At 48.5% G+C, this 19,823-nt stretch overlaps 1 protein-coding gene and 2 long non-coding RNA genes across 10 annotated transcripts in view; 1 reads left to right on the top strand and 2 right to left on the bottom strand.

Annotated features, from left to right (window-relative positions):
- PALLD (palladin, cytoskeletal associated protein) overlaps positions 1-19,823 on the top strand; it is a 399,249-nt gene that overhangs the window by 270,972 nt on the left and 108,454 nt on the right. The window lies entirely within an intron of this gene.
- Positions 1-19,823, bottom strand: part of LOC137228246 (uncharacterized) — a 53,086-nt gene that overhangs the window by 9,517 nt on the left and 23,746 nt on the right. The window lies entirely within an intron of this gene.
- LOC137228247 (uncharacterized) lies at positions 11,434-19,759 on the bottom strand. The gene is made up of 3 exons (XR_010945224.1): positions 17,878-19,759; positions 14,253-14,462; positions 11,434-12,750 (listed from the first exon to the last, which is right to left on the bottom strand). It is a non-coding gene; the product is annotated as an uncharacterized lncRNA (long non-coding RNA).

Raw genomic sequence — 19,823 nt, 5'->3', positions numbered from 1 at the left:
ATGATGTTTTATCCTTTATATACACAGTTGGATTTGATTTGCTAAAATTTGCTTAGTTTCTTTACATTTTAAATATTCCTAGTACACTGATAATTTGGACTCCCAATCTGTTAGATTTAATCTCTGTGCACTAAATTCCAGTTAAGCTAGCCACAGCTTACTTGATGACGAGAAGTAATAGTTTTCTCCTCCATTTTAAATATTCATATGACTTTGGCCGAGTATCATTGAAAAATCAAGGAGGGGGCTTCCCTGGTGGCCCAGTGGTTGAGAGTCTGCCTGCCGATGCAGGGGACGCGGGTTTGTGCCCCGGTCCGGGAGGATCCCACGTGCCGCGGAGCGGCTGGGCCCGTGAGCCATGACCGCTGGGCCTGCGCGTCCGGAGCCTGTGCTCCGCAACGGGAGAGGCCACAACAGTGAGAGGCCCGCGTACTGCAAAAAAAAAAAAAAAAAAGCAAAGAGGGACTCTCTCTCTCTCTCTCTCTCTCCCTCTCTCTCTCTCTCTCTCTCTCCCTCTCTCTCCCTCTCTCTCCCTCTCTCTCCCTCTCTCTCTCTCTCTCTCTCTCTCTCTCTCTCTCTCTCTCTCTCTCTCTCTCTCTCTCTCTCACACACACACACACACACACACACACACACACACACACACACACACACACACACACACACACACACACACACACACACACACACACACACACACACACACACACACACACACACACACACACAGTGTCTGTCATCTCACATAGAGATTGGTCCTGATGGAGGTTTATCAGGAAAATAGTGGGAGAGAGAGAAGACAGGCCACGGAGCCTTTCAGCCTTCCGAGTAGTGTTAATATAAGACTAAGACGGCTCAGTAAGACTCAGGGCAGCCTGGGGAGGACAGATACAGAGGAGCAGCTGAAGGCACAGCCACCATGTGTTTGGGGAACACTGTAATACTGCTCTGTCCCTTTTATTGCTCCGTAGGCCAGCCTTGACGGAAGCTCTCCTGCTGCCTGGGCCCGAGACAGCATCTCTGCCCCAGGATAAACGTGTCAGGGGAGACAGGGTTTAGGAAAATGTACAGATGCCACCTTGAGTTAGAGGGCTGCCCTCCGGCCATCTTCATTAGCACATCAACGAAAAGCAGTGTATTTCACATCCCTCAGACTCAGACTAGCAGACGTGGCCTCCAGGCTGGTAGATTTTCAGTCTGAAGGGATGAGTAAGGACAGGACACCTTCGTGACAGCAGAAGTCGGAGGGGTCAGGAAGGAGAGAAACCCAGTGGTTTCCAGGGCTTTGTGTGTTCGACTGCGATAATACCCGTGGTGGCAGGGGCTTGGAGACCGTCAGCCCCTGGAGACCCACCCAGCTCACGGATGAGAAAACCAAGACTAGACGGTTCAGTTGTTAATCCAAGAACAGACTTTCCTTTCTCTCCCCAAGTCCCCCCGCCCCAGTGTGGCAGTGATTTCTTCCTGGGAGAACAGGTCTCAGTGGTGCTCACTTTGCCCTCTGCACGCCCGGGGTGGTCACCACCTTCTCACTCGACAAGGTCTAACTAGCACTTACTTCTGGGGGCCCCGCCCGCTCCTGGAATCTCTATCCTGCACTAAACTCAGGGAGTCAGCTGGCTTGGGCGAAAGGAAATACCTCTGCTGAAGGCTTAGAGTAATCTCAGCCTATTCACAGTCAGCTCGAAGAACCCAGCGGGGGTCCCAGGCTCACCCAACCTCAGACCATCCTTCCGTGTCCTCTTTTCTCCCTCGTGGATGAACTTGGGGTGCCTGGGGGAGGGCGCGAGACGCCAGTCCAGGGACCTCATCCTTCCTCTGATCTCTTCTGTGTTTTTTCTCCAGAAAAGTGAGATCTCTTGTTTGTAACTCACAGAGTCTGAGCCCTGGGAGACCATGGGAGGCTGGACAGCTTTTAGCAGATGTAATCATCACCCAGCCATCTCCGAAAGGACGTCCTAATCTCTACAGAAGTGATCCAGTTGTCAGTATGCTATGTTCAGGGTAGATAGATGAGGCGCCTCGTGTAATCACTGCATCCAGTGTGCTTGGCCCATTATGGGACCCGAGTATAAATTTAAAGAATCAGTCTAGAGGCTTAAGCTTTTATATTTGCACACTTGGTCCTAAATGTGATTGAGCTGTTGTTGAATCCTTTCAGGGCAGTAGATACTCAATCGATGTTTACACCATAAACATTTACATAGTGCTGACACCGTCCTAAATACCTCAGAAATATCAGCTCATTTGTTCCTCTGTCACTGGAAGGAAGATGCCACTATTATTTTCATTTTACAGTTGAGAAAACTGCACCCAGAGAGACTGAACAACTTGTCTGAGTTGTTAAAGGCAGGAGCCAGCACTGGACCCAGGCACACTGGCTCTTAACACTTGCTAAGAATATGATGATACTGAATTTTTAATGTTATCAACACTTATGAGATCATGATATGATTCAGCAAGAAAAATGGGGGTCCTACAAGGGTTTCATTGATCTAAATGAGTTAAGCGCGACGTCAGACCGTATCTCCTCTTCTTAAATTATCCGCTGCTGATGGTCCCATTTTAGTTGATCCATAAGGAGTTGTATATTTACTGCATTGTAGCCCTTACCCCGAATTACCCTTTGGATTAAAAGAGCATTGTTGCTCTTCTTTCTATATGGAAATAAAAGGACCCTATTGCCATCTTGCTTTTCAGTTTTTATATACTGCATTACAAACCTGTAATCACTCTTCTTCTTGAGGAACTGTTCATTTGAAACTCTCCAATATAAAGAATGTTGGGAAGAAAACATTCTTTCATCTCAGTGGTGGAATATTGCCTAGTTTTACAGTTTAGAAGTACACACTCAATTTCAGTGTCTGATACCCACACACTCCTTTCATAACCTTACGGATTCTAGGATAACCATGAACACGTGTTATGAGAGTCTGTGATTCCTTTGGAGTTTAACGCACCACACGGCGAAACTCCTGTCGCTCTGTCATATATTCTATTTCCTACCCACTTATCAGAGCCTCCAATTAGGGGAACATCCTTAGTCCAGTACCAGACTCCAAATACCTCCCGTAATATTGTCAGTGTCATGACTTGACTCAGTAATTTCATTTCCTCTTTTCCGACCTTTATCACTTTCCCTTCCAGTTCCTTCTTTAATTTGGCCTGAATTCTGCCCTGTCCCCTTTTCCTCACTTCTGACGTCCTGTGAATTCTGAGCGTGGTTTTGCGCGTCTGCCGGTCGAGGTGTCCTCTCCCCGTCCTGCGCGGAGCACGACCTTCTCCTGCCGACCGTGTCCCCAGGCACCGCGGGTGGGCGCTGACTGGGAGCCGCGGTCCTGGCTGGCGCTGGCTTCCCCTCTGAAGATCTTAACCCAGCTTTCCCACTCTTCCCTTACCTTATGGAATACTAGCGACGAGGTAAATATCTTCCTATTCATATTACTGTAATACCATCAGCGGCTTTGTTGTTCTGGGGTTTTCGCTCACACGTGTGGTCCTTTTCCCTTCTGTAATGAGTTGCTGTGAGAGCACTGGCCATGGACACCCCGGGTGGTTAGCCGTGAGGATTATCCACAAGCCAGTGCCAAAGATGACACCTGTGACCCACCCACACCCCCGTGTGCACACGGCTACGCATACGTGCATATATGTTGCTTCAAAAAGAGCCATTGACAAGAGTGTGCGTTTGAAAACATTCAGAAATTTCAGTGACACCATAATGAAACTTACCCAGAAGAAAGAGCCACCAGTACTCTGCTGGCTTGTTTTTAGCGTTCGTGACGACCGAGTTGTTGGATGTGGGTTCCAAGAGGTGAGGCCGCTGGTCCCCGGGCCTTTCCTAACGCCAGCGAGGAATAAAAATTAGACGGTTCTGGGCAGTGGTTCCCCATGGAGGAGGGAGCAGTGCGAGATTCGAGAAGGTGAGTGAGGTTTGAACTCTCCTCCACCCCGTAGTTGTGTCCAGTCTCCTGGGAGCAGATTGATGCAGTGGGGCAGAGACGGGGCTGGTGGAGAGACACTCGGGCTCCAGCAGAGACGCGTGCAGGTCTCGTTGTGGCTGCCGCCCCGGGCAGGAGGACCCCAGAGCCAGGGGCGCAGGTGCCCAGCACAGTGGGCCCGGGGCCACGATGACAGGGAGCCCGGGGCATGTGCTGCTGGAGCTCAGAGGGAGCCGCGCTGGCTGTCGGCAGATGGCGGAGACCCTCCCCCGGTATCAGAGTCAGAGCTCCCGAGGGCTGTTGGGGTCACATCCTGGGAGGGCCGGGAGTCAAGCAGGTTCCGGGCAGCGGAATCAGAAGTGAGGGCCAGGACAGACAGTTGTGGTTCCCAGAAGCCAAGATTGAGGCTGGACCCAGACAAGTTCAAGTGAAAGCTGGACGTCACCCCACCTCCACGCTGCAAGTGTGTGATCTTAAGTCATCACCGGGACGTCACCCCACCTCCACGCTGAAAGTGTGTGATCTTAACTCATCACCTGGACGTCACCCCACCTTCACACTGAAAGTGTGTGATTTTAATTCATCACCTGACGGCTTTGCGTGATGGATGGTGAGTGATGAGAAGGCCCTCTGTCCTGTCATTGCCTTAGAGCAGCCACTGGAGCTAAACGCTGTCTGCACCCTCGGAACCAGGAATAGGGCTTGGGGATGACCTGCTTACATCACCAAGCCTCTTCTCACCTCCCTCGACCCGGAAAATCTAGGTGACAACACGCACACTCGGCCAGAGCGCCACCAGTCGCTGGGACTTACGGTTTTGTACGCCTCTGTGAACCGTTCAGAGATGTGGATCACAGCGGGAGACTGGGATGCAGAAGCAGCTTTCCGAAAAGGAAAGAAAGTTTTCAGTGCTCGCCACGTTTGTCCACTCTTCCCGGGTACCCTTGCACCTGTGTTGGGATGCAGAGTACATTACGTGTTCTTGGGTTCTGATCCCATAGCATAGGTAGATGGTTAATTTTAAAAGTACACAAAAAGTGTCAAGAAAATTCATAGAGAAAAGGAAATTCAAGTTAAGGATGAAAACAGTGAGCGGTAGTGTCTCCTATTCAAATGCTTGTTTTGTCTGTAACAAGGGTCAGCAGCTTTGCTCATAAAGGGACAGACAGTAAACCCTTTGGCGTTTGCATGTCACGTGGGCTCTGTGACAAACCGTCAGGTTTCCACTGGAGTGAGGGTGCAGCCCCAGACGTGACATAAATAAGCGGGCGTGGCGTGCCAGTGAAGCTTCCTCCACGAAAGCCAGCGGCAGGGAGGATGTGGACCCCGACCCCTCGTCTGAGGAACCAGAAAACAGGATTTCTGCCCGCAGGTATATGTGGTATGCTGTTCCCAGTGAAGAGAGAAAAATACGTACTCAGCATAGCTATAGAAAAGCAAAAGGCACCTCTAGGTAACTTTCTTCTTTTTTCTTGGCTAATGGCAATAGATAGGTATCGTTCTGCTTTCATTAAATAGTAGTTCCTGAGTACCAGCTATATTTTTACTCAGCACTTGAGAAAGATAAACGAGTATCTTGGTGACCTCTGACGTCTAGGAGCTCACAGTCTAGTTGGGGCAACGCGCCAGTCAAATAACAAGCATCCTGCAGAGCGTGAGGGGAGGGGGGAGCCCTGAGTGAGCCTGGGGGCAGCGAGTGGGACAAGGGGGCGCGTGAACAGGTGACACGTCCAGAGAAAATGGCGGATGTTAGAAGTGAGGCTGGGTGAGCAGGCAGCCCGAGAAAGAGTCGTGCTGTCTGCACCTCGGAGCCCTTCATCCCTTGATGGGACAGTGACCGTGGGCTCCTTACAGGGCTGTCGTGAGGACAGAAAAGGGTAATGTTGCTGAAACACCTGCAGCTGTTCCTGGCACCTGGGAAGTATCCAAGTATTTGTCAGATAACTAAATGCTGGCGGTAGAGGAAACGATTACTTAATAAATAACCGTGAAGGTGGAGTTCGATGGAGGGCAGAGTAATTTTCCAAAAGCACTTTGGCCACGTAGTTACAGAGCCAAGAACCTGCTGTGTCCACTGGTTTTAGGACACTGGGGAACTCCCGCCCTGGGCCTTTGTGATGGTCCCTGGCCCTAAGGGGGTGATGAGTAAGGGAGGAGAATAAAAGGCAGCTCGCAGGTTCCAGCATCCGGGGCCCTGATGTGGAAGAAAGCCAGCAGGAGAGCTGTCTCCTGGGATGAAGTAAGCAAGGATGTGGCAGCTGCCTGGAGGCCGCGGCTGCATGAGGAGGGGGCTGGAGACAGACTCGGGACCCACCAGCACAGAGGTGACACTGAGTGCCGAGGCAGGGAACTAGGCAGGAGGACGCCAGGGCGCTGGGTCTCGACTCACTCACACGTCCACTGATCGGTGTGAATTTGGAGGGGAGACAGGACCAGGGGTGCCCTCCCCCTTCCCTGTAAATGCAGGAGGGCTGTGGAGTTGTCAGGGCACAGAGGGCCGTGCGGTCAGACGCTGCGGTCCAGAGCAGACCTGCAGAGCCACGAGCGTTGCTGCCACACGGTCCGTCTGGTCACAGCGCCGTGCGGGCACCTTCCCGCCTCAGAGGAGCACTTTCCAGGACGTGGCGGGGGGCGGCTGAGGGCTGCTGCTGGCTGGAGGCACGGGCCAGCCCAGGATGAAGTGGCAGCCTGTTCCTTCTGACGAAGGCCCAGCTCTTTTCTCCCTCTCAGTTTTGTTTTGTTTTTTAAGAAAGGTTGTTACAAGTGAAGCATAATGGGGACTGGCTGTGTTTCTTTAACTTTTAATTTAAGCTGTTAGCCTGGAATTAGTTAGCAGCCTCGTGAATCAGTTGGCTAGCTGGCGGGGGGCTCCGTTTTAACCGGGGTCGGGGGGTACTGTGTGCTTCAGTGCCGGCGTGGGAACGTGCAGGATGAGGAACTGGCTCTTTGTCCAGAAGATGGGGTGACTCACGGTCCTCTCTGCCTCGAGCGCCAAGCTGGTGCCTCGGCTGGAACAGACTGTGCGTCCTTGGACCCCTGGCTCCTCTGCAGATGCGTCTGGATTACCCAGTTAATCCAGTGGGAGCTCATTTCTCGTACCGATGATCAGAGTTAGACACAACAGTGGTTCCTGAACGGTAGTGGGGAGTTTGGACATCTACTCTTTCGTGCGGAGGTCCCCCATACCCTGCGGAGCAGTAACTACTTGGAAATTCTGCAGGAGTCTTCTAGAAGTTTCCATATTTGCTTCAGCGATGCAACTGTCTCCCTGCTAATTCCCAAACCCCACCTGCAGGCCGGGAGATCTGCAGCTGTGCCCCAGGTCCTGCATCCTGCCCTGCAATGAGCAATCTCACTCTCAATCTCATTCTCAAAGCTGAGGTCCCACCATCTCGAAGGACGATGGTGACCAAACCGAGATCAAGTGTTTGCCCTGTGGGTTCTGAAATAAAGGGGGAGGGGGTAGAGTCAGTTCTAATAAATCGTGGAGATTTATGGAGCGTTTTAAAACGAGTGTGAATAGATAAAGTTGCATCAGAAAGCCACAGGCAAACTGGCGTAGACTAGGAGAGCCAGCGGGGTGAGCCACATTAGTGTTTGGGATTAGTATTAGTATTTAGTAATGAGATTAGATTACTCTTTGGGATACGGTGGGGCCAATAAAAACGATTGAAATAGCATGGTGCGGGCATACTGACTGGCCAGAAATACGCACACCAGTATGGGAACATTTGAAAAACAGATTGAATGTACTATTAAGTGCAATCCAATTTTCATTTTAGAGTATTTTAGAATATTACACGCACCCGTCTGTATAGTCAGCAAAATAGAAAGAAGGCTGTGGCTGGATAGAGTAGACCACAAAACCCCGAGCACGATTCCGTCAGGCAGTGATATTGCAGGCGGTTTTCATTTTCATTTTGAGGGTTTTAAAAACTAACGTGTATAATTTTAAAATCGTTCCATAAAATGCACTGTCTTCTCCTGAAGCAGGAAAAAACAACGTAGGTGTCAGGACAAGGAGGGTCTCGGCTGCAGCCTTTTAGAGGGTCCCAAAGCGAGACGGATGGAGGGCCCCCAGGAGATGAACAGGAGCCACTTCCAGGGCACCGGCTTTGACCAAATAAAATGCTCGACGGGGGGCCCAACCAGCAGGGAGTCAGGAAGCGAGGGTTCCTGTCCCCATCTGGGGTTTGGTCAGGCCTTTCACGAGTTAGGGAGGAGGGTTGGCGTGGAAACACCAGCTGGTTTCCTCGCAGGGCTTTGGATCTTGGCCGTTTACGGGGAGACGTGGTCAAGGGCCTTCGGCACCATCTTCCTGGACAGGACCCTTCGCTTCTGAAAGGGCTCCTGGTGCAGATTCCGGTCCTACCCTAGACCTTTGGTTCCGGGTGCCGTTTGATGTCAGAATCTTCTCCTCTGTCTGACTTGCGGTTTTGTTCCGTTGTCTCTGGAAAACGACTCAGTATCTTGTTAGAAACAGGATGGGGCCAGTTTGAGCTGGTTGTGTGTTTTCACCGGAACATCTTTTCCCAGTGTCCACATATCAAACGAATTACCTGTCGCTCTGTCAATCTAGCTGACTTTCTTTCCACCCATCTAACTCTAACACGTGTGTCTGATTAAACCCCTTTGTCAAATGATGAGAGATAAGGGCTCTAAATTTCAAAGAAATGTTTATCCTCTGCTGTAAGATTTTCCCCCCAGTCAGGGAGTGAAATAAGTTGCCTGCCAATTCATTCATGAACTGATTTGTTCCTTTTTTCACAAATATTTATTAAGAACCCACTATGAGGGCTTCCCTGGTGGCGCAGTGGTTGAGAGTCTGCCTGCCAATGCAGGGGACGCGGGTTCGTGCCCTGGTCTGGGAGGATCCCACGTGCCGCGGAGCAGCTGGGCCCGTGAGCCATGGCCGCTGAGCCTGCGCGTCCGGAGCCTGTGCTCCGCAATGGGAGAGGCCACAGCAGTGAGAGGCCCACGTACCGCAAAAAAAAAAAAAAAAAAAAGAACCCACTATGAGCCAGATATTATACTGTGTGGTAGGAATCCCAAGATTAAATTGCTAGAATGGTTTTCGTTGCTCATTTTCTGTTTCAGATCATCCTCTGTATGTTTGTCTAGAATGAGAGAGGTCAAGAGAGACCACCTACAATCGTGATTGATAATATTTGCAGTTTCTCCAGAAGTGCCAGAGAGGGCTTCTTAAAATGTAGTGTTTTTTCAAGACCAGAAGGGTGATGTTTCAAAATTGGTGACACTGTCTAAACTTATGCTATTCGGTATAGAAGCACTCACCGTGTGTGGCTATTTAAACTTAACTTAAATTAGAAATTCAGTTCCTCTGGCACTCCAGCCACATTTCAAGGGCTCAGTAGTCACTTGTGGCCACCACGGTGGACATTGTGGGTAGAGCAGTGACCCCATCACAAAAAGGTCTCCTGGACGGTGGGGCCTGAACAGAATTGCTGAGAATGCTTGTGAGCAAGGAGGCTTTTTTCACAATGGTTCTTTTCATTTATGAAAAATTCAGATGCTTCTTGGTAGTTAACTACCTTTTTTTTTTTTTTTTGATGTTGGGGGTAGGAGTTTATTAATTAATTTATTTTTGCTGTGTTGCGTCTTCGTTTCTGTGCGAGGGCTTTCTCTAGTTGTGGCAAGCGGGGGCCACTCTTCATCGCAGTGCGCGGGCCTCTCACTGTCGTGGCCTCTCGTTGCGGAGCGCAGGCTCCAGATGCGCAGGCTCAGTAGTTGTGGCTCACGGGCCTAGTTGCTCCACGGCATGTGGGATCCTCCCAGACCAGGGCTCGAACCCGTGTCCCCTGCATTAGCAGGCAGATTCTCAACCACTGCGCCACCAGGGAAGCCCCTAACTACCTTTTTTTTTAATTGCTGTAAGCTAAGCAATAAGCTTTTGATAATTTCAGTATACGTTAGCATGTGCTCCAAAGGGCAGGCATCAAAGGGCCAAATCAGCCCATTTACACACTCGTGTGTGTAGGTGCATTCGGTTAAATGTTGACTTGAAAAGGTTGTAAATGAGGTTTGAGGTTTGCAAAAACAAAACCAGAAAAGTTTGTTGAAACCACGCTCAGTTGTGTTAAACTGTTGAATTGTGATGAGTCTGACCTCCTCCGTAGGAGCTGGCTTTCACTGGGTTTTGCTGAGTAGCAAACAGTCCCTCCAAATCTCAGGGACTTCCAACAGCAGGCAGGAGGTGAATGACCTTCTTCCACCTTTCCTCTGAGTGATGTTCAGTTCAATAAATAATTATAAAGTGAAGACCCAGGTGCTTTTTCTTTTTTTTTAATTTATTTATTTTTGGCGGCATTGGGTCTTCATTGCTGTGCGCAGGCTTTCTCTAGCTGTGGCGAGCAGGGGCTTCTCTTCATCGCGGTGCACGGGCTTCTCATTGCGGTGGCTTTTCTTGTTGTGGAGTACAGGCTCTAGGCGCGCGGGCTCTAGAGCGTGGGCTCAGTAGTTGTGGCACACGGGCTTAGTTGCTCCGCGGCATATGGGATCTTCCCGGACCAGGGCTCGAACGTGTGTCCCCTGCATTGGCAGGCGGACTCTTAACCACTGCGCCACCAGGGCAGCCCCATGTGCTTTTTTTTTTTTGAAATTCAAGTGGCGTTATTATGCAGGTGTGGTGAGGCAGGCAGATCTGGAGGCAACTGGCACTGAGAGCTGGTGGTTATAATTCTACTTTTTTTTTTTTTTTTTTTTTTGTGGTACGCGGGCCTCTCACTGTTGTGGCCTCTCCCGTTGCGGAGCACAGGCTCCGGACGCGCAGGCTCAGCGGCCATGGCTCACGGGCCCAGCCGCTCCGCGGCATGTGGGATCTTCCTGGACCGGGGCACGACCCTGCGTCCCCTGCATCGTCAGGCGGACTCTCAACCACTGCGCCACCAGGGAAGCCCTTTAATTCTCCTTTTGAGGGTTTTAAAACTTGTACCATTTTAAATTGTTATGTAAAATTAATGTGCTACCTTCTCCTGTCTGTCCTTGAGGAAGCACGATTTTTGAAATAAGTGAATTTAAATGATATTTCAGTGATGAATTTAACTGATACATAAATATCTTATTATTGATGGGGGGTGCTCCTGGCTAAGGGCAAAAATGGAATTTTGTAAAATAACCGTGGGCCTGGCTCTTTGCAGTTTTGTGAGGACCAGGAATGTGGGAACCTCAAAATCCTATTACAGCTCTCAACTGAAATTTTTGTAGTTTCATTTTTTTTTTTTTTTTTCTGTACGTGGGCCTCTCACTGCCATGGTTTCTCCCGTTGCGGAGCACAGGCTCCGGACGCGCAGGCTCAGCGGCCATGTCTCACGGGCCCAGCCGCTCCGAGGCACGTGGGATCTTCCTGGACCTGGGCACGAACCCGTGTCCCCTGCATCGGCAGGCGGACCCTCAACCACTGCGCCACCAGGGAAGCCCTGTAGTTTAATTTTTTAATTTAAGAGTTTAAGAATTAGTTTAAGAGTTTAGCCCATCTGGAATTTATGTTGTAATATAGTGTGAGCTGTGGAGTAGCATTTGTGTTTTCCTGCAGTTTATTGAATAATCCATACTTATTGATTTGAAATGGCACATTTATCATTCTGTGAAGGATGCGTGCTTAGGGATGTTTCTGAGTTTCTCTTCTCTTCCTTGGACCTCTCTGTCCACACTTGAGCCAGTATCACACCGTTTCGATTATTGTACCTTTAAAATCTGTTTGAATCCGTGAGTACAGATGTAACAACACACATGCATTCCTTCTTCTCTACTGTTTGTTCTCAGATAAACTTTCGCATACATGTGTCAATTTCAGAAAAGAATTCCATTGCGATTTTGAGATATTGATTTCAAATTAAACATTGATCTTGTGGAGAATGGACAGCTTTAGGTCACTGAATCTTCCCATCACAAAGATGACTGTCCCGCCACTCCTTTTCCTAACTCCCCTCAGTAACGTCTTCTCATCGTCATCATGTAGACCTTGCATCTTTATTTCATGTTCTTGTGACCACCAGACCTGTCATTTCCATCAACTACTGGCATCGAAGCTACAGGAACGACCCCAAGCTCTGGCGCCCACCAGCCCCAGGGCTCAGAGCAGCTGTCTTTACAGCCGACCTAACCTCCACTTCCTCCAGCATGCTGTGACCGCCCCCCCCAAGACCCCACGGGACGTCCTACCCAGGGGTGCCTCTCCAGGACAGTCCTTTCTCAAAATGACCCCTTTTGATTCTCCCAGCACCACCGTACGTCAGGCTCCAGTTTCCCCTTTGGGACCCTTGTAGGTTTTAAGCTAAGGGTAGATTGTGTGATTGAAATAATTCCTCTGGAGATTGTTCTAAGCTCCTAGACACCAAACTGTCAACAATGATGCCTCTGGACAGTAGGATCGGGATACTTTATACGTTTCCCTGCTGTTTTGTTTCATTTTTCTCCAAATAGTTGTTGCTTTTATAACATAAAGTCTTTTCCTAGCACCTTCACCCTCCCAAGATGCAATCTGTTTTAAAGGAGGAACTAATCAAATGAGTGCCGAGTTCAGCGATGCTTATCTTCTGGGATTAAGGAATCTTCAGAAATTTGATGACAGCCGTGGATCCTTTCCCCTGAAAATGCACACATGCACATGATACAGTTTTGTTGACAATTTCAAGGAAGGGGGCTCCGTGAAGCTGGCGGGTTGAGGTGCTTTTTGCTTCCTTGTCACACCTCATGTCACCTCACAGAGCAGAGGCCTCTGTGCAGGACCTGACCCCCAAAGTCACCACACTCCTGTTGTAGGATAAATACTTCTTCACCAACAGGGTTGCTGAAAAAAATACACAAATAAGAGTAACTGTACATGGTACCCAAGGAGTTGAGGAGAACTGTTGGAACTGACCTAGGAATATTGCCAAGTGGAAGGAAGCTGTCCGCACTCAGCAGCTTCCTCGCCCCCTGCCCCCATTTCTGAGTCTCTCTTCTGAGTGGCAACCTCTGCTTCCCGTCACTGGCCCAAAATTTGGGTCTCCTCCAGGCCAACCTAAGTCGTCTCTACACCAAGAAGTTTCCTTGCCCTTCAACTCAAACCTCCCGGTCATCAGCTTTCCCACAAACGTAACCCAAACAGAAGAGGACGGTAAACCCTTATATTCCTGGCCTCTGGGGACAGAGTTTACAGTGCTATCACAGTCGAGGGCTTCTCTTCCAAAATGTGTCTGTGTTCGAGTGTGTGTTCTCAGCAGAAAAAAAAAAAATGTATTTCATCTTATTCTTCTAAAATTGATCCTGGGGGCGCTGTTTTAAACGCACATATTAGTTCTGGAATATGGGCGTATAATTTACAGGTAAATAAGTATACCGAACGGAGACCAGTGCTTTCGCGACATGCTGGCTCAGTGATCTAACTCCACCTTGCTGCCCCCTCTCACCCACCCCATCCTGTACGGCCAGAAGGGCAGGGCGTGTGCTGTGAGGCTGCCCAGGCCACACTCCTGACCCCCAGTCCCCTGCGTGAGAGATTAGTGAACCATTCCCTGAAGATCAGGGTCCCTGTCTGTAAAAAGCAAGTAGCAAAGCACTTGTGTCACGGGGTCGTCAAAGGGTTGACACCGAGATGCGTTCAGTCCCACGAGGATGCAGTAACCTTCTCCATCCCCCATCCCCCCCCCATCGGCAGGCCTTGCTCTGCTGTTCTGTTCTTCCCCCCGTGCTGGGCCAAATTCCAGAAGACCCCAGAGCTTTCTAGTAGCTTTCGGATGGTTTTCTCCTCTCGTTACTCTCCAGAGTACTGAGGATCCTGTCTCTTACAGCCTGTCCCAAGCAAGGCCGTCCTGCCTGGGCCCCTGCAGGGGGAGTAGGGGTGGGGGTGGCCTGCTCCCTTGGGCTCTCCTCCCCCCTCCCCACTTTCCTCTGGATGGGGTGGTCCCCCTCCTCTGGGCCCCTCCACCCAGTCGCCTTCTCAGGGGGCCTCCTTCACGAGTGGGGTTCTTTTCCTAGAGACTCAGGCAGGCTCTCTTCCCTCCCAGGCCAGGCTAGGCCAGTGGTCGGCAGCCTGGATCCCAGGGCACTTTCTCCAGCTCTCCCCTCCCCAGGGCGGAGTCTGAGGACACCCACACCCTCACCCCTCACCTCTCACCCCTCACTCCTCAGCCCTCACCCATCACCCCTCACCGTCACCCCTCACCCCTCACCCCTGAACCGTCACCCCTCACCCTCACCCCTCACCCACACCCTCACTCTCACCCCTCACCCTCACCCCTCACCCTTCACCTCTCACCCCACACCCTCAACCGTCACCCCTCACCCCTCACCCCTCATCCACACCCTCACCCCTCAGTGGCCTTAGGCCTTACTCCTTCCTCAGCTGGAGGGGTAATCGAGGCAAGGGAGACAGAGCTGGTTTCTGTGTCCTGTTCTGGTCTCTGGCCTGGCGGGTCAGCACTTTCCTGCAGGTGTGCGGCATCCCTGGCGTTGATTTTATTGTCCAGAGCCGGAGAGGCCTCAGTCAAAACTGAGGCTGAGGGATTTGCCATTAACAACCTGTAACAAACGTGAAGGCGTGTGACCCCATGTTCAGCATATAGTAAATGCTCAGTAAACTCGGCTGTCCGTCCCATCAGTAGCAGAAGTCAGTTTTTCTTAGGGGCTCCTGAGGCCTCTACAGAGCGTTCTCATCAGTTGAGAAGTAGAGTCCGCAGGAGTGTTCTTTAGAACCACTAGTTATTGGGAAATCAACGTAAAGGCTCTCAAGTGGCAATTTTTAAATCAAAGCGTAGGAAAATCGAGAATGTGTGTCTCAAAATGGGTATTGTTTCGTGAAATATTTGCTTTAAAATTAATAAGTACACATGGTGTGTGTGTGTATGTTGAGATTAAAAATGTGTTTATTGGGACTTCCCTAACGGTCCAGTGGTTAGGACTCCGCGCTTCCATTGTGCGCTGGTCAGGGAACTAAGATCCTACAAGCCGCGCGGAGTGCCAAAAAAAGAAGTATTTATTACTGCTTACAGTCAAAAAAGCTGGAAGCGGCCAGGCTACAGCGCAGCGTCTGAGGTTTCCCTCCTCGACAATTCACAAGGGAGTGGATGTGGAGTCAGCGAAACAAGCGAGCGCGCGGTGAATCCCAGGGGCGCACGGCACCGTTCCCCTGCTCTCCGCAGGGGATGCAGGACATCTCCAGACACTGACTGGGCTGTTCCCTGCCTTCCCCTAAGTGATTCTCAGGAATGAGCGTTGTGGGCCCAGGCGTGTGAGGAACAGGGCCCAAGCCCTGCGTGGCCGAGGGTTCCTCGCGGGCTAGCAGCGGGGGCGTCGCCGGGTGACGGCTCATGGCTGCCGTCAGGTTGGCTGCTTTGTTTGTCCCGTGAGGGCTTTGGAAGGAGTTAACTGATGTCGCTGCATTAGCACGTGATAATCAAGACACACGCGAGGCCAGACGGTAATCCATCCACCCGGGGTCTGAGCCGTAGCCTCTGCTCATAAGTATCTGTGGAGTGAGTGGGGGTTACATCCGCGAGATGGAAATTACTGGTGGCGGACGGGTTTTCAAATGGCTTATCTCCTATTTCTTTTTTATTGCGCTTCGCTTTATTTTATTTTTTGAACTTTTAATTTTATATGGGAGTATAGTTGATTAACGGTGTTGTGTTGGTTTCAGGTGTACAGCAAAGCGATTCAGTTATACGTATACGTGTATCTTCTTCAGATTCTTTTCCCATTTAGGTTGTTATATAATATTGACCAGAGTTGCCTGTGCTGTAACGTAGCAATGTGACATTTGAAGAGAAGTTTCAAAACAGCCGTATTGCTGGGGATGAGATCACAGAATTTCTCGTAACAGTGCAGTTTGACCAAGTCAAGGGGACCTCCTCTCACCTTTCGGTGGTGACAGTAAATTTGTGGCAGAAACCGTGGTTTACTTTCCCTGTCGTAGAACGCGAGGGGCAAAGTCCACTTGTTCTGCAGGAGCATTTTCTAGTGGACATGATTGTGGGCACCTGGCCTGTTCTCTAAAAGCCAGGGCATCACTTCAAGGAGAAAACTCTACTTCCCAAGGAACTCACTAAGATAAGTTGGGGTTATCTTTACTTTGCTTACAAAAACATAACTCAGTACAGTATGTATTGTACACAGTCAGCTTGCTTGTGGTTTTGATCTGGTCAAATCTGTGAAGATTTCTAGCATTTTCATCTCTCCGAAAAATTGCTTGGCTTGAAGAAGACATAGTTGGATTAGCAAAGAAAAAAGAACGAATCAAATGACTTTCAGGTATTTTTGAAGGAACGTGTGCTCGTTTTGAAATCCCTGTATCTACACCACACTGATCCTGACTTCGATTCTAACCTTCTTTACCAAATACTATGGAGCAAAATTTGTGACTCATCCAAAAACTTTATACCTTTAGACCACCAGACAACCAAACGGGACAAACAGAGCTACTCATCTGTCCGTTCATCTTCAGCCTTTGCAGGAAGTTGTTTAATTCCTAATATAGTTTATCAGATCACCCTGAATTATGTTACTTTGAGATAACTTCGTGACCAAGGAAATTTTAGGCATTTTCGCTTTGGAAAAGAGCAGGTGCCTTAAGGAAAAGAAAGCAGAGGTGTGAGAACTGGCTGTTGTCTCAGCTTTACCCTGAAGAGAGAGCTAGGAAGGAGTGGCAGATACAGACAGACTGGCCGGTTTCCATGGTGAGATGAACCACTCCTCATGTTAGCTCACAACCAGACCAAGTTCACAGTCGAACACACAGCCAGATTCCAGATGTAGCTGCCATCAGATTTGTGTCTCGTTGCTCTTGTTTGACAGCTGTATTCCACACGCTTCCCACCCCCCAGCCACAGAGCACAGCCGCTACATGTTAATCCCACAGTCAGTAAATCCCTCGTGGAATTTTGCAACACGTTGAGTTAGACAAGGAACTTTCCCTCTGATCCCAATCCGGCTATTTTTCTTGAGTTCAGTGTTATAAAATCAGAACCAAAGACACTTTGGTTAAGGGTGCAAGTTCAGACTTGTCCACTACATCTTCATGAAACGGCTGCCTGGTCACCTGCTTTGTCACAACCCTAGTAGAGCCGAGGTCAAGGTGATGTGTGGGCCATGTTCCAGAACAATCTCTATTATTAATAGATTTTGATAGTAGACTTCTAAATGTGTCCTTCCCCTGACAGGGAACCTTTATGTACCTAAACACTCCCCCGTGTAAAAGGTAAGGCGGCTAATTGCTCAAGTCCTCTGAATCAAGCCATTAGAAGAAATTTAAATTATACTTAGAGGAATAAAAGCTTAAAAATGAAGGTTTTCTCTTTTAGAGAGTTGGTTTCGAACTTAAAAATTTGCAATGCCATTTTCTGAAGTAAGTAATACAGTAAGATCCATTCATTTCTTATAAGAATATTAGAAGCAAAAGCTTCTTAGCTTAGAACTAAGGCACATGTTAAAAGTTCCGTGTTGTTTCTATTACAATATCTCCCTTAGATTTGCAGAAACTGAAAAGCACAAAGAGGAAATTATAAATATCCTATAACCTAATATCTCTAGAGGTGATCACTGTTAACTTTTTAACTGCGTAAATATACGTATTTTAAGGGTAGGACCATACTATGTATAGTGATTTTTTCCTGCTCAATCACATATAGCAAATATCTGCTGAAATGTTTTAAAGTTTTTAAAAGTGTATATATTCTGACCTATTTGCTGTGAATATAGTACTTAAATAACTCCATGCTGTTCATTGTTCAGACTTGAAGTAAACTGGCCCATTTGTTAAAGGGTGAGGGAAATCACAGTTGGTTCCTTGTGCAACTAAATTGTTCAGCAAAAAATCAGAAGGAAGAAAAAGAACCATTATTCCTTGCTTACACCAGGGTAGTTGATTGAAAGATAACCAGAGCCTCTTAACATCAAAAAAATGTCTAACACAAACGTGTAAATCACGCTACATACTCACCTTGAACCTATAGGCAAATTGCTCATCTCTTGGGCTCCCCCATCTTTTATTCAGAGGATGGATTTGGCAGTAGTGTTTGGAATTCAAGGAAGATGGAGCACACTGTAATTCAGTGTAGTTCCCTGTGCTGCTTAAGTAGCCAGCATTTTGGGTCTATGGAAAAAGCACATGTGAAATCATTGAAAACCTGCATGTCTGTTTGATGGATTCCTGAAAGAACATATGTAAATAAATTTTGGTATATCTGATGCTATTTTCCTATTAAATGACTCTAGTAATTTAATCTTAAAACATTCTATTATTTTCCCCCCAAGGCACAAAATTTTAAACATACATTCCCCACAGGTAGCTACTATAACTGCTTCCATGAATTTTCAAGCATTTGTGTAGCCTGTGCATGAGTGTGAGTCACACACATATGCACCCTTGGGAACATTTCCCTGCATGGAGCCTCTGACATATGTATTCTTACTTCCCAAGGGAATTATAGATCCACACTCTGCTGTCCCTGAACAAGATACTCTGTTTGCCTCTTATCGGAGGTAGGCTGTGCATCTGCAGTAAAAGAGGACAGTATAAAACCTTCCCTCTGAAGGTTCCTCTCTTTATAAATAATACTTGTTCACTTGTGTGCTTCCAGTTTTTAAACGAATTTCTTCCTTGCACCATATACAAAAATTAATTCCAGATGGATTAAGCAGGACATAAAAGGAAAAGTTTGATACATTTAAGCCCATTCAAATAAAAAACTCCTGATCATCAAAAGACACCGTGAAGATAGTAAAAAGACAAGCCACAGAGTGGAGAATATTTTCAACTCATACAGACAGCGCTGGACCACTACCTGAATACACAAGTTACAAAATAAACAATTCCTGCAAAGAAATAAAGAGCTCACAAATCAGTACAAAGACGGCAGTGAGGCAAATAAGAAAGAAAGAAAGAAAAAAAAAGGTGAAAGACCTGAACAGCCACTTCACCAAAGAAGGAATTCAAATCACCAATAAACTAGAAAAGTTACTCAGCCTCATTGGTAATGAGGAAAATATGAATTAAAACAACAGAGAGATACCTTCCCTTCCCACCTGATTGGCAAAAAATGAAAAAGTCCCACAAATCCAAGTTCTGGCAAGGATTGAAGTGACAGGCTATTTCATACTCTGCTGGTGGGAGTAGAAATTGTAAAAACCACGTGGTAAAGACCTTTGCATCATTCGATAGGCCCGATGTTACACACACCCTGTGACCTAGAATCCACTCTTAGGGGCACGTACAGGACACAAGAGGCCTGTTCACAACAGCCCCAAACTGGAAACATCTCAGAAGCGCGTCAACAGTAGAGCAGACCCGGAAACTGGGGTAGGGTCATCCAGTGGCGTATTATTCGGCAGTTAAGATAAATGAACCAGGGATTCCCCTGGTAGTTCCAGTGGATAAGGCTCCACGCTTCCAATAAAATAAATGAACCATAGCCCAGCACGACCTGGACGCATCTTACAAACATAATGCAAAACAGAAGAAGCCAGAGAAAAAGACCACATACAGGATGATTCCCCTTCAGTACAGCTAAAGGGGGCGAAGTGGACTGTTGGGAGGGGCATCCGGAGGTTAGTCCACCTCTGAGGACAACAGAGCATGAAGGACGTCACACGGGTCAGGCTGAAGAGGGCCCGGGGTCACGCCTGCAGGGCCTGTCCTGCTCTGGCTTGACCTGGGCATTGGTTACAGGCATTGGTTACATTTGCTTTGTCTTTATTAAGCTGTAAGTGTTTTTTTAAAAAACATACAGATAGAAAAATTGTCTAAGAATTACTTGCAAGACAGAAGGAGAGAGCCACCCCCACAGCTCCCAGATGAGGTCGGCTGCACGGAGAATTCCCACCCTGGCGAGACACCCCGCTCCCCAGCAAGCCCTCTGCTGACGCCAGGAACCCCACCCCCCACCC

This window comes from Pseudorca crassidens, chromosome 7, assembly GCF_039906515.1.
Source record: "Pseudorca crassidens isolate mPseCra1 chromosome 7, mPseCra1.hap1, whole genome shotgun sequence".
In the NCBI taxonomy this organism is placed as follows: Eukaryota; Metazoa; Chordata; class Mammalia; order Artiodactyla; family Delphinidae; genus Pseudorca; species Pseudorca crassidens.
This window is presented reverse-complemented; position numbering and strand designations above follow the sequence as displayed.